Genomic DNA, 12,699 nt, shown 5'->3' on the forward strand with positions numbered 1-12,699 from the left:
AAGATTACCCATTCTCAGGACTTCAAGACAACTCTCAGAAATTACCTGAAAAACACTTGTAGATGTCTCTGCAATCATCCGATTTGAAATCCTCCTCTTTCCTTCTTTATTCCTCTCCCTCCCCTCTCTCCTTCCCATCCTTCTTCTACGACATTAATTCTCCATCTATTCTCACTTCCTTTACTTGACTTTGACTATCAACTACCTCTCTTCATTCCCCTACTAGTTTCTCTCCCCCAGTTAACTGACCCTACCTCCTTTCCTTACTCTATCCACTTCTCTTATTTTTCCCTCACGAGCTAATCTCATCAAACTAACTGCTGTCCCGACCTCCCTAGACCTGCATTAGGAACTCTACAGCATTCTTCACTCTACTTCTTCCTAACTTCCTATTACTCACCTCTTACTAAAAATTGCCTCCTCTGCCAAATGACCCCTTTTTGTACAGCTGTACTTACCTATTTGACCCTATTCTAATATCCTTTACTTGCATGCACTTTAATTCTACTCTCTATACCAAACAGAGAATTAATTACTTGCTGGCTATTTATCTTGTCACTTGTACAACTTAAACATTGAACATAATACTTGTTTATGCATGCTGTGAAATTTAATATCATTTGTACTGTGAAGTTTCTGATTGTATATTTTCTACGGTGGAGTTTTTCTCCCCAGATCTTCACTGAAAAAGGGCACAAGCTCAGTCGGACAATCCCAGTCAACTAATGTCAAATAAATAAATAAATAAACAATAGGTCACACAGATGCAGAAGATGAAAACAGGTAGCACACACCTGTTACGTCTGCACAACCAGATGCAAAGGATGTTCTTAATGTGAATACCCTTAAAAAAAACATGTTTCTTTAATTAAAAAAAATCTCCCTGCCAGCAGCTCCCCTCCCAGCCAGTGTGGGCCCTCTCCCTGCCAGTGGGCCCTAGGTGACTGCCTTGTTCGCCTAGTGCTGGATCCGGCTTTGGTAAGGTCTATGCCTGTCATACAGAGAGAAGTGGAAGGTAGTAATCAAATACCAACAGGTCACAATTGCAATTATAAAGACATGTAGTGCAGAGACTGTGGATTGAAAGTATATCATCCAGAAACTCCTCAATACAGAAAGGACAAGAACAACAGCAAAAATGAAAGAGCATCTTTCTATACTAGGAATGCAATCAACAACAAAGTAAAATGATCAAGGGAGAGATATGCTGAAGATGTTGAACTAAAAATCATCAAGAGCATAATTCATGCTGCATTCATATGTAGACATTACAATCACATCACTAGAATGAAGACTAACACTACACAGATGAAATAGAGGGACAGGCAGAGGTAGGATGGTGAGATAAAAAAAACATTGAAGAAAGAAAAACACATTCATGGACACTTTCTACATACAAATGGCAACAATCATCATAGCCTACCAGTATCCAAAAAAGAATAAATATTAAGAAAATAAAATGGCAGTGATATACAACACCAGACTAGTCAAACAACCCAGTTTCCCACATTTGCACATATCCACTGAAAAACATAACTTACACTTTATCCATGGTGCACCACTGTAACAATGTCTGTTTGTTATTAGCCAGATGAGCTGACCACATAACTATGACGACATCAATTGACTGTTGACTGGTAATATGCTTACAGGATCCCTTTCTGTACTCTCTCAATATGCCTAAATTCATAGAAGCTACAATGTGCACAAATCTGAAATTAAATTTTCAAAAAAATGAACAAAAGGCTCTACGTGCAGCATTTTCATATACCTGGACTCTACATGATGTGTTTTACATATTTTCAGTTTTCTTTATGTTCCCTCCTACTGACTGTTTTCTCATTCCAGAGTATGATTTCACATTTAAATTGTTCTTTTTTAGTAGGACAGTTTAGCTTCTGCAGCACTGGGCTTACTTATTAGTGCAGAGAGCCTTTCCTATCACCTACATGATGCAGCAGAATATGCCTCAACTTTGGTTAACAGAATTGAAAAACATTCAAACCTAAGGATGTTTTGTTTTCATCTTGAAAGGCAGTTTTGAAGCACTCCAAAAGTGAAACATGCTCTGCCAGACCAGTTCCGTTATATCTTTGATTTTTTTTGAAGCATAAATTAATAAGGACTCAAAACAATTTAATAAAAGTAAGCAATTACATTGTCAAAGAGTAGCTCAAATATTAGTAATCTGTCCTGATTACAGACTGGCCTATTGTTAAATGTTGTAATATTTTATTTAGTTCATGTGTTACTGCATTTATTCAACATGTTGATGCCCAATGAATAGCTATATTTAAAAGCAAAAAAGTATAAAAACTAGGTACAAAATAAAACTGCCAGGGATTTAACATTAAATATTATATATAATGCAGATATAAGCTAACAATGACCTATTAGATGTTTAGCAATCTCAGGAGCTCAATAGGTATCACACTTGCCTTTAATCCTGGAAGATAAGGCTATGGATTTTATTCATACCCAGATAATTGGAGTCATTAATTACAGTACTTAGACTGTAGCATGGCATAAAGGGGTGCTGTACTCCTGCGTGTGTCATCCTTCTGATGTGATGTTAAACTGAGGCCTTATCTGCCTGACGTGGTGGTAACTCATACTGATTTACAAGATTCCACGGCACTTATTGAAAAGAGAAGGGGAAGTTCCTAGGTGCTCCGGCCAAGTTTCTTCAAGTCAGTAAGAATATCACATTGGATGTGCCTTGAAAAGAGGCCACTGACCAAATAGGACTAACACAATTAACAAAAGTGTAAATAAAATTAATACATATGTTTATCCAGCTGACATGTATTGAAGACCCCTTAACGAAATGCATCTGAAAACGTTTCACTGAGGGTGTTCTGCCACCAATTCCCTTCCTCACCTAAGTAGCAGAAGTCAGTTAATCAAAGCTCATAGTAGGGTAGGTTGCACTTTTCATTGGGTTGCATTTTTCAGCTTGCAAAGCCCAACCTAATGAGTTTTAAAGTATTCAGTAATGAGACAGATAAGGCCATACTCCATAATATAATGAAGTACTATAAAGGTAAATTAAGGAGGAAGCATTTCTGCCATGCTGGTAATGAACAAAAGACCTATCTAAGAAGGGATTTAGAATACAAGATGATACCACAAGCCATGGTAAACACAATCATGATCATCATCATTAACCTCCTTTTTCCCATTTTCTGCATGGAGTTGAGGTGTTGGACCAACTATTGTCATCTCACTGGACAAAATGCCACTCTACTATGTTTTTTGACAGTCATGCCTGACTGTGACAAGTTTTCTCTCACACAATCCATCCATCTCTTTGCTGTATGCCCTCATTTCCTCTTACCTTCTTGCAGTCTTTCCGAAATCTTCTTCACCGCATTGTCTTCTGCTGTCCTGCACATGTGCCTGAACCACTCTAATCTGTTCTCTTTGCCCGTTTGATCTTCTCTGCAATTGGAGCTACTTGTGCTTTTACTCTGGTTTCTTCATTTCTTCATCTGTTCCTCTACTTCTAGCTTTAACTTATTCATTCAGACTGCCCTTCGCCTCAACCACCCTTCCCAAGTCTTGAACCTGTTAACTTGTTCCACAAATTCTATATCAATAATAGGCAAAGCTCCTGAATTCAACATCAGAGAGGAACATGCATAAATTCTTGTCTGGTACAGCACATGTTAAAATGCCTTTCTGTTTATTTAGTCTGATTGTGATTGGTATGGTCCTCACTGGACATTCTTGACTGAAGTATACAGGAGCATGTCACTTTACAGTACTGAGCTCATAAGACTTTGTTCAAAGACCTTCATGCCTAGCGGGTACGGGAGAGTGAAAGACGCTTTATGGATTTCACCAAAGGGAGTGAAATTAAAAAAAGTCTGTACAAAATCTAGAAATTTGTTTCCTGTTGAGACCACCTTACTGCCTATCCATTGTAGAAAATCTGACCTCCTACACTTCTTTCAGTAAAATACTTGAATGAGAATTAGTTGTGTTTAAAGGACTGAAGAAGTTCCTAGAAAATGTACTCTGTCAAACTAAATGGCATTTTCAGACTCTGGTATATTTAAAAAAATAATGAATCTGTTTGCTTCTCTAGTCAGTTGCACATTAGGTACGGGGTAATCACACCCAGTATTAGGTATGAGGTGCAAAATGTACAAGACATGCTTATCGATCTGTAGAAGATAACGGTAATCGAATTGCTGAAGGTATTTTATTGAAGGAACATTAGTTTAGTCAAGACTATTTCACCTAAATTGATGACTGGAGTTTCTAAAGTTCGTTTTGCCTCATTAGAATATTGTGTTTATCATATACTGTTTTTTAAGCGTTGAAATATATGAAATTCATCAGTGGATGCTCAAAGAGAAAAAAATATATTTGTATCAGAGAGCATTATAAGGAACATTACTTTATAGGTCATTGACTGGAATGCTGTTCTGAATGTTTGTGGAATATATATATTTCAATGAAAATGTTAGCCATTTTTGAACTTAGAATAACAAAGAAGACAGATCCTGAAATAAATGTTCAGTATCATCAATTAAAAAAAAAAAAAAAAAAAAAAGAGCAGATAAAAAAATCTTATTTACTATGCCACAAGTCGTACATGTTACTAGGTAATGCTAAATCAACACCAGAATTGCCTGTGAAACACAGCAGATGTTACCACAAAAATATAAAACATTTCAAGGCAAATTGACAAGTAGGAAACCTGAAAAAAAAGACAAGTTCCAAAACAAATGAACCGCCTTAAGGACAATATCCAAGAAAACCATGGCTGCATATGAATAAAGAAACTTGCATAATACAGAACCCAGCAATGTTTTTTATCATTTGCAAGCCACGTCTGAAGTAGTAGCAGGTGACAATACATGCTTTGCTGTGTTATAATAGAGGTCACCACATTAAATGTCATGGTAGTTATCTCAAAGCATTCCTCTCCCCAGGAAACAAGAAAGGCAAAAATATATAATGAAATTCATTTAAGAAGAAAGTTAACAATTAAAACATAAATAAGAAGCTCCGGTACAGTTTTTCGGATGACTATTTTACTGCTAAAGGGAAACATACAGACTAAATACAATGACTTTCGTATGCTCTTACTATGAGAAATGCACTGCATATAATTTAGATACCTTTTCAAATATTTCAAATGTATTTTATATTCTAATTATCTTCTGACTCAGGTTGCTGTTTTAATTCCGTCCAAAGCAGCTTAGGCAAATACAATGTATTCTTATGGGAAAGAGTAACACTTGTGTGCTTTTTATGTCATATATGTCTCTGTCCACATACGTAACATGTTTAATGAACAGAGAAAAATTGACATTGTTTAAACATGTACAATGGACTTGGTGGAATATCACTTTAAGAAAAAAAAAACCTAACAGTTTCATATTTGTGTTTGTGTCACTCCATAAGAGTAACAGCAGTACAGCACCGATTTTCATACTGCGGAGACATATGTATAGCTGTTGTACTCCATATCTCATAGCCTTCATTAACAATGTGTACATTATTCACTTCTTTCATTACAAAGTAGACACCTCAACAGAACATTAAAATATTTTAAGCTACACTGTAATATAACACAGTAATTAAAGTATTGGAATCTAATACATATTTAATGAAGTTTTACTACAGTCATATTTACTAGTATGTCTGGGAAAGCAATATTCATATTTAAATGCAAGCGCTTATTTTCTGACATAGTTCTATGAAGGCTGCAAATCACAAGTAAATTACAAAATACAGTAATTCAGGAACATTGTTTTCATTATAATTTCTACTGACTGCTACATGGTGAAAACTTATGCTAGGTATTTTTAAAATTTTAATTTTCATTTAAATGATGAAGGTAAATATTTTCTATGGAGTGATTTTAATTGTCAAGTGAAGAATTCAGCTTGTCATCACTTCACTTGAGCTCATGAATCTGGAAAGGCATTGTAATTTTGAATCAGTAATGAAGGGATGACCATGTAAGAAGACAGAGATAACAATGTCAACATTTTCATCGAAAGGTGAGTGGATTTTAAAATGATGTGCTTCTAGAAACACATCATTCAGATTATGAAGGCAACCAGGAAAACATCAAAACTGAATCTGTCAGTGAAATGAGTAAGTGTGCATAAGTGTGCATGTGTATATGTATGTGCGCAAATTTGTGTGTGTGTGTGTGTGTGTGTGTGTGTATGTATGTTTGTGCATGAGTGTGTGTGTGGGGAGGACAAATGAGTGCATTACCTTTTGTGTTGAATAGCAAAAGAATGTTATTTTAAAAAAGTATATGCAACATTTTTCAGAAGCACTTAGTTGCAATTATTTTGCATAAACTTAGTAAGCTGTTCACAAGTCTTGTAATTCTTAAACTCAGTATGATTCACAAACATGCTACAAAATATGTGAGACACATTGTGATCTGCTGGGACTGTAGAAGTACTTTAAAGTTCACATATGCCTGTTTTACAGCACTCAAGGTAATTAACATTAGGTAAGTCAGCTCAAACTAAAAATTACTGGGAGAATCAAGTAAGCATCTATGGAATTTAAAATATGGTACAGATCTGCACTGAATCCATCAATAATATAGATAGATGCTTTTGACTCTGTCGGGATGGGTGGTCTACATTAATCTCGTGGTAAGCAAAGGTGAAAACCAGTGTACAGAATGCCAAAGGACATGTAATCAAGTCACTTAAACGCAGAATGCACTTGTCTCTTTTGAGAAGGAACAGTTCTGTCCAGTGGGTTTATCAAATAAATAAATGTATAGATAGATAGATAGATAGATAGATAGATAGATAGATAGATAGATAGATAGGTAGAGACATAGACAGACATAGATAGATAGATAGATAGATAGATAGATAGATAGATAGAGACATAGACAGACAGATAGATAGCTAGATAGCTAGATAGACAGACAGACAGACTGATAGATAGATAGATAGATAGATAGATAGATAGATAGATAGATAGACAGATCAATAGATAGATAGATAGATAGATAGATAGATAGATAGATAGATAGATAGATAGAGACATAGACAGACAGACAGATCGATAGATAGATAGATAGATAGATAGATAGATAGATAGATAGATAGATAGAGACATAGACAGACAGATCGATAGGTAGATAGATAGATAGATAGATAGATAGATAGATAGATAGATAGACAGATAGATAGATAGATAGATAGATAGATAGATAGATAGATAGACAGACAGACAGACAGACAGACAGATAGATAGATAGATAGATAGACAGACAGATAGATAGATAGATAGATAGATAGATAGATAGATAGATAGATAGATAGACAGACAGACAGACAGATAGATAGATAGATAGATAGATAGATAGATAGATAGATAGATAGAGACATAGACAGACAGATAGATAGATAGATAGATAGATAGATAGATAGATAGATAGATAGATAGATAGATTAAATGGACTGCTGATGTTGCTTCTCTCAGAGGCTCAGAATATTGGAAAATCAATGTAGCAAATGCAAAGTAATGATACAGAGAATACTGAGACCAAACTATGGATGTTCTAAAATGGGTATATGTAGTCCAAAGCATGGCACAATAGAATACCTGACCCTAACTGTATAAATGTAAAAATATTCCATGAAGGGATGGACATTATGCAAAACCCTCAACCAAAGCCTGTTGGCTTGTTGCTTAGAGAACCCCCATAAGCTAAAACTTGTCAGTGCTTATGCTAATGTATATGCAGAATATGTCCCTTAGGAATGCTGTAACACTTATTTGTGAGGGTCCCCTCTACTCCCTTATGGGACGAAAATATCAAACCTCTAACCTCCACTACTTTATTATTCAGTCATTGAGGATGCATAATATGGGAAGTGAGTACAATATAAGATTCAATATTAATACAGCATGAATGGTAGTATTGCAACTGCATTTGAAGGTATACAACCACAGAGTGAAGAAAGGAAATAAATGCACTCCATCTTAACATGGCACAAGGATGGCTTTAAGCAATGCAATAACACTGATTAGTTTTAGATATTCATATTAAAAGGAACTGTGTGATCCCTTGTCAGTATGTGCAAGGTTACAGAACACAGTGTGATTGCATGTCAGTATGTGAAGGTTACAAAATACAGTGTGATTGCATGCCAGTATGTGAAGGCTACATAACACAGTGTGATCGCATGTCAGTATGTGTAAGGTTACAGAAAATAGTGTGGTCTCATGTCAGTATGTGTAAGGTTACAGAACATAGTGTGGTCTCATGTCAGTATGTGTAAGGTTACAGAACATAGTGCAGCTGTTTTCTCATAGTGGTGATACCACGTGGGCCCCACCTCAGTGAATAAAGAGTCTAAATCCACTGTAATGCTAAACAACATGGATAGAATGAAAACACAGCATCCTTTTCTGCTATCATTCTGACATAAATTCTGATACACAGCACACTAAACACCTGCATGAACTCTTCTAAAGTACAAGCAGAAAATAGAGCAACTAAAGGTCCTGATTTAGATGCATCCTGCCCACTGTTAGGTACTGTGGTGCCTGTGAATTCCGCATGTACTTGCACCATATACAATGGCAGGCACTCCTATACATGTCGTAGGAAGCATAAGTCATGACTCTGCATGCACAAAAAAAACAGCTGCTCTCATTAACTTCATAATGCAAGCAATTCCAAGGCTTTTTTTAGAGGAGCAGAAGAGCAGATTGACATTTTTACTGTGGTACTAGCAAAATCATGTTTTGTGCTTTGCTTATTTAACCTGTGAATAGTTTCTGTAGATTATCAACCTTGGTAAATGTTCATAATGCTAAGAGTGTAGATTGGAATGCTGACATTCTGTGAAAAGCATTCTGGTCCTTCAGCAACTGCATATGGTGGTGTGGGATCATAGGATCATTGTAACATAGGAAAACAAGGCATATGAGTCCCAAGACCATTTACACTTTGCCAGTACTCACCTGTATGCTGTACTCTCCTTCTGAAGAATAACAGTCTCAGAAGAGCAATGTACACCTGCTTTGTGACATTGGGCGGAGGGAGCACATCATGCTTATGTGATGCCATTTTCTTAGTGTCACACCTGAATGCATATCCCAAGGAAGGACAATATCATAATTGCGGCATATAAATGTGATGCCTTAAGTACTGCAAACATTCTGATGGCTGAAGCTACCTAGAAAGAAAGATCTACAGAGAAAAGTAGTTACCAAATGGTACATATATCTAAGCTTTGCTCACAATTAAGGAAAACACACTTACACATGCACACATAAACACACGTGCACACATGCACACACACACACACACACACACACACACACACACACACACACACACACACACACACACACACACACACACACACACACACACACACACACACACACACACACACACACACATACATACATGCATGCATCTGTTGTTGAATGTCATATAAAGCCTAGGATAATTTTATTTTTCTGCAGTTTCATTTCTGTTTTATTGTTTTGATTTCTACCAGAAGTTCCGGTGTCTGTTTTGAAATTGGAAATACACTTTATCTGAAGTATATTTATGCCAATTTTACTGAACATTTGTTTTTTGCTGTAAGTGACACAGTCCTTCTTTTCTATATTATGAAATGCCAAAGTAATTTCATTGTTGAAAATGACTGAACTCCTTGCCGAACATCTTTGAAATAAAAAGGTGTTTAAGATGCAAAGTGCAGAACTATTCTACTATCTTAAAGGAAACTGTAAAGTAATTTGGAAGAATGTGCTGCATTCTCTTTCAAATGAAGTTAATCACAAAAAGTGGAAAGTATACAATATAAATCTTATTGCGGACATAACAAGAAGTCAAATTCTTCTTTATTGATGAGTAAGTTGAGATAGTAAGTATAAATTCATATTGATTCCTAACATAACTAGCACAGTCTTTGCTGACATTTGGTTTAGAAAAAGTGATGCTGTTTCAGTTATACTGAAGGGTATGGAGGTGATTATGTTTTTGTTGGCTGCAGTTTAAAAAGGAGATGACAATTTCTTTTCATTTCCACTGTAAGTTGTATTAATATTATTTTAAACGTGGTTCCAATCTTCTTATCATATGTGATTAAGGAACTCACTCATGGCAGATAAGTGATTTTTACCAAACTAAACTTCTGCATGGCATAATTCAGAGCATTTGATAATCCAACTCTTGAGAAGGGTCCTAATCCAATAGATAACCAGAACTGTGAATAGAAACCTAGGACTAATTGGCTGCAGTTGGGGTATGCATACGCTCTTGACTGGGTTCTATTTTGATACTCTGTGTTGCAATGCTCTTAGCTGTGTAATGCAAAAAGTTCCATCTTAAACCAAGTGTTTACTAAAGTCACTTTCCAGAACATAGGTCCAAGTTCAAGGTATTAGGTTTATGTTTTTAATTGGAAAGGGTTATAGATATCATAGACACTGTGGGCTTCAGTTATTGCTAATGAGGAGGTGTAAAACAGATTGCAGGCTTATTCTTGGCATAACCATCAACAGAAGCTTAACATTTGACATCAAAGTTGGGTTAATTCATTGACTTTAAGGTTAGGACTGGAGCTATTGTTAGGTTAGGGAAGGAATTTAGGTTATTAGGCTGGCAGGAAAAGGTGATCTTGAGAAAAAATTGTGAATGAAGATCCATTCTTGTTATAAAGATTCTATTTTCACTGTAGTGACCACATCTCCAAGACAACTAGTTATAATGATAGTTGAATATCTGTATATGCCTGTATTGTTGAAATAAATAATTAAAATATTAAACACACTTTTCTTTAGTCACATAAGAGTACATGCTTTAGTGCGAAGCTGTAGACATCAGAGAATTGGTTACTAGCATTTATCTGTTTTAATTTATGCTTCAGATATTTCTAGAGTTAGCCTTTTGTCTACTGCCATCTTCAGTTGCTATATAGGAGACATACAAAGTGAAAGAAACGCATATATATCACGCTGTGCATTACTTTTCAGTGGTTAGCAACCCTGAGCTGGGTGGTCAGCTCACAAACATAATTTATTTTACATGGGAAGGAAGACTCTTACATTCCAAGCACACAAGATATCACTAACCAGTACAACTTGTTATTATTCCACAAAAAACTCATGTTGAGTCATTAAAGGTGTACTTTCAAGCTTATTTAGTAGAATGTGCTTACAAGCATTTAATTCACTGAAAAGAAACACAAGGAGCTAAACAGCATTTAAGATACTCAATTTACACAGTCTGTGATAGGTTACCTTGCACCACCTACTGACAGACATACTCAGGACTGATGCAAGTTATTCTACAGATGAAGCTCTTTACTTTATTTTACTTTACTTTCCTGATAACAAATGGGAATCTCATAAGATGAAAGGCAAGAATGGCATGGGGGCGCAGCTTATTTTGTCTTGATCAGCATATTGCCACCAGAACTCATGACAAAACATGTAGTTTGGGAAATGTATGGGTGGATGGACTTAATTCTGACAATCAAAGAGAATAGATGCATTAAATGCTAGGTCTCATTAGTCAGTCACATTATGGTGGGTGATTAAGTAGCTACTTCTGCTTGCACTGAACTAAAAACTGACTTTTGAGAAGTTTTTTTCAATGGTTTATTATTTATTTTATTTATTTATTTTCTTTTATTAACCAGAAATGTCCACTGGCCTGAAATGAGCCCATTTTCAGTGGAGGCCCGGGGAGAAAGGCTCAAGAAAAAAAAAATAAACAATGTACATAATTAAGAGATTATTTAGAGAGTTAATAACCACATTTAACAATATACAAGAGTAATAACAGCATTTAACAATATATAACAGAATAATATAGGAGTCAGAAGTGACACAGTAACATAGGCAATGTATATCAACATTTTGTGGAAGACTTGGGTGCTTGTCAGGTATTAGATCAGACAGATAATGATAATCTGCACTTACACAATTTGTACACACCATGTGAGGCAGCGTGAGGCACACTGTGCTGTGATTAAGGGTGAGTGCACAATAGGGAGAGTGAAGAAGAGTGTGGGTATCTGAGAGATGAGTCAGGTTAGGTGACTGAGGAATTGGGGATGGTGCAAGGGCATAGCCAATGAGAGAAGAGATGTTGGTAAAGTGATTGTTTTGAATAATGGGGCATTATTTATAGTCCGTAGAAAAGGTAGAAGGGCATTCCAGAGTTTAGCTACAGTGAAAGAGTAAAGGTATTGTCCTGCAGGGAGTTTAGGTCTCTTAACTTGGATAAGTGATTCATTTTCAGATCTTAGCGAATGGTTTGGTTGATAAAGAGTCAGAAGTGAAGCCAGGGCTGGGCATTTGGAGGAATTATAGATGAATTTGTGTGCTGTGGCTAGTTGTATGTAAGTTAGGTGTTGTGGGAGTTCTAGTCAGTTCAGGAATTGTAATGAGTGACAGTGGTGGAAGGAATATTTTGCACTAGTAACGAATTTAGCAATTTTGTTATAGCAGCTCTCCATTTTATTTTTTAATGACGATTGGATGTTTGTCAGAATGGAGGCACCATAGAGGAGAGAAGGTAGGAGAAAAGTTTGGGCAAGTGTTTTTCTAGTAGAGTAGTTTAAAAAGTGCTTATGTCGGTAGAGGGTACCAAGTTTTTGGTGTGTTTTTTTTATGGTGTTGTGGATGTGTTAGTCAAAGGTTAAGTTGTCATCTAAGGTTATGCCA

The sequence above is a fragment of the Protopterus annectens genome, chromosome 2.part2 (assembly GCF_019279795.1).
Source record: "Protopterus annectens isolate FY-2018-M chromosome 2.part2, PAN1.0, whole genome shotgun sequence".
In the NCBI taxonomy this organism is placed as follows: Eukaryota; Metazoa; Chordata; order Ceratodontiformes; family Protopteridae; genus Protopterus; species Protopterus annectens.